The 3,303-nt window shown below is 41.6% G+C and overlaps 1 non-coding gene across 1 annotated transcript; it reads right to left on the bottom strand.

The window, feature by feature from the left end:
- Positions 1–651: 651 nt before the first annotated feature.
- On the bottom strand, positions 652–759 carry LOC112752731 (small nucleolar RNA R71). The gene has a single exon (XR_003177152.1). It is a non-coding gene; the product is annotated as a small nucleolar RNA R71 (small nucleolar RNA).
- Between the last annotated feature and the right edge of the window lie 2,544 nt (positions 760–3,303).

Here is a 3,303-nt window from a genome sequence, read left to right as displayed (position 1 = left end):
TAAAAATTCGAACCCTCTCCCTCTCTCTGTGTTCGAATTCTTCTTCTCCCTTCTTCATTCTATTCTTCTATTCTTCTACTCACATAAAAGAATCTCTATACTGTGACATAGAGGATTCCTCTTCTTTGCTGTTCTCTTGTTGAAGCTGATCCTGAACTTGAAAGGACTCTGAAAAGGAAGTTAAGAGAAGCTAAAACACAACACTCTGAAGAGGACCTAACAGAAATTTTTGAAAAAGAAGAAGTCATGGCATCCGAAAATAACAAGAATGGTGGAGATGCAAGGAAGGTGCTTGGTGACTTTACTGCACCAACTTTCGACTTCTATGGAAGAAGCATCTCAATTCCTGCAATTGGAGCAAACAACTTTGAGCTTAAGCCTCAATTAGTTTCTCTAATGCAGCAAAATTGTCAGTTTTATGGACTTCCATTGGAAGATCCTCATCAGTTCTTAGCTAAATTCTTGCAAATCTGTAACACTGTTAAGACCAATGGGGTTAATCCTGAGGTTTACAGACTTATCCTTTTTCCCTTTGCTGTAAGAGACAGAGCTAGGATATGGTTGGACTCACAACCTAAAGAAAGCCTGAACTCTTAGGAAAAGTTGGTCAATGCTTTCTTGGCCAAATTCTTTCCACCTCAAAAGTTGAGTAAGCTTAGAGTGGAAGTCCAAACCTTCAGACAGAAGGAAGGTGAATCCCTCTATGAAGCTTGGGAAAGATACAAGCAATTGATCAGAAGGTGTCCTTTTGACATGCTTTCAGAATGGAGCATCTTATGTATATTCTATAATGGTCTGTCTGAATTGTCCAAGATGTCATTGGACCACTCACCTGGTGGATCTCTTCATCTGAAAAAAATGCCTGCAGAAGCCCAGGAACTCATTGAGATGGTTGCAAATAACCACTTCATGTATACTTCTGAAAGAAATCCTGTAAATAATGGGATAACTCAAAAGAAAGGAGTTCTTGAGATTGATACTCTGAATGTCATATTGGCTCAGAATAAAATATTGACTCAGCAAGTCAATATGATTTCTCAGAATCTGACTGGAATGCAAGCTACATCCGGCAGTACTAAAGAAGCCTCCTCTGAAGAAGAAGCTTATGACCCTGAGAATCCTGCAATGGAAGAGGTGAATTACATGGGAGAATCCTATGGAAACACCTATAATCCTTCATGGAGGAATCATCCTAATTTCTCATGGAAGGATCAATAAAAGCCTCAACAAGGCTTCAATAATAATAATGGTGGGAGAAATAGGTTTCGCAATAGCAAGCCTTTTCCATCATCTTCTGAGCAACAGACAGAAAATTCTAAGCAGAACCTCTCTGACTTAGCAACCATAGTCTCTGATCTATCTAAGACCACTCTCAGTTTCATGACTGAAACAAGGTCCTTCATCAGAAATTTAGAGGCACAAATGGGTCAACTGAGTAAAAGAGTTACTGAACTTCCTCCTAGTACTCTCCCAAGCAATACAGAAGAGAATCCAAAGAGAGAGTGCAAGGCCATCAATACAACCAACATGGCCGAACTTGGAGAAGAGGAAGAGGTAGTGAATTCCAGTGAGGAAGACCTTGCTGGACGTCTACTGACCAATAAAGAGTTCCCTATTAAGGAACCAAAGGAATCTAAGGCTCATATAGAGACCATAGAGATTCCACTGAACTTACTGTTGCCATCCATGAGCTCTGATGAGTATTTTTCCTTTGAAGAAGATGAAGATATTCTTGAAGAGCAAGTTGCTCAGTATCTAGGAGCAATCATGAAGCTGAATGCAAAGTTAATTGGTAATGAGACTTGGGAGGATGAACCTCCATTGCTCATCAATGAACTGAATACCTTGGTTCAACAGAAATTACCTCCGAAGAAACCGGATCCCGAAAAATTCTTAATACCCTGTACCATAGGCACCATGACCTTTAAGAAGGCTCTGTGTGACCTGGGGTCAGGAATAAACCTCATGCCACTCTCTGTAATGGAGAAACTAGGGATCTTTGAGGTACAAGCTACAAAATTCTCACTAGATATGGCAGACAAATCAAGGAAACAGGCTTATGGAGTTGTAGAGGATATCTTAGTGAATGTTCAAGGCTTTTACATCCCTGCTGACTTCATAATCCTAGACACTGGGAAAGATGAAGATGAATCCATCATCCTTGGAAGATCCTTCCTAGCCACAGCAAGAGCTGTGATTGATGTGGACAGAGGAGAGTTAGTCCTTCAATTGAATGAGAACTACCTTGTGTTCAAGGCTCAAGGATCTTCTTCTGTAACCATGGAGAGGAAGCATGAAAAGCTTCTCTCAATACAGAGTAAAACAGAGCCACCATACTCAACTTCTAAGTTTGGTGTTGGAAGGCCATCATCAAGCTCTGAGTCTCTGTGAGGCTCTCTAAGAGCTCACTGTCAAGCTATTGACATTAAAGAATCGCTTGTTGGGAGGCAACCCAATGTTATTTAATTATATTTATCTTTGTTTTCCATTGTTATTTTATATTTTCTTTAGGTTGATGATCATCTGAGGTCATAAAAACAGCTACAGAATTAAAGCAAAATCAAAAACAGCATAAAAAATAGCACACCCTGGAGGACAGGCTTACTGGCGTTTAAACGCCAGTAAGGATAGCAGAATGGGTGGTTAACGCCCAGTCTGGCAGCATTCTGGGTGTTAAATGCCAGAAATGGCAGGCAGATTGGCGTTTAACACTAGAAAAGGGTGTCTAGTGTCTGGCTGGCGTTAAACACCAAAATTGGCAGACAAACTGGCGTTTAACGCCAGAAAAGGGTGTCTGGTTGGCGTTAAACGCCAGAAAGGGGCAGCAAACTGGTGTTTAACACCAGAAAAGGTAGCAGAGCTGGTGTTAAACACCAGAATTGGCACACAGAGGGCGTTTACACGCCAGAATGGTGTAGGGAGCAGAATTCCTTGACACCTCAGGAGCTGTGGATCCCACAGGATCCCCACCTACCCCACCTCTTCTTCTCTCCTCTTCACACCTTTCCATAACACTCTTCTCCAAATACCCTTGACCAATCCCATCAATACCTCTTCCCCAAACACTATTCACCTATCAAATCCTACCCTCTTCCCTACAATCCCTTCACCACTCACAAAAACCCATCATAAAAGCCCACCTACCTCACCATTCAAATTCAAAACATTTCCCTCCCAAACCCAACCCCTCATACACGACTTCCCCCTCTCTCTTACCCTATAAACACCCCTCCTTACCACCTTCAATCTTTTTGTTTATCCATAACCACTAATGGCACCTAAGACCAGAGAAACCTCTAGAAA

Source organism: Arachis hypogaea, chromosome 15 (genome assembly GCF_003086295.3).
Source record: "Arachis hypogaea cultivar Tifrunner chromosome 15, arahy.Tifrunner.gnm2.J5K5, whole genome shotgun sequence".
NCBI lineage: Eukaryota > Viridiplantae > Streptophyta > Magnoliopsida > Fabales > Fabaceae > Arachis > Arachis hypogaea.
This window is presented reverse-complemented; position numbering and strand designations above follow the sequence as displayed.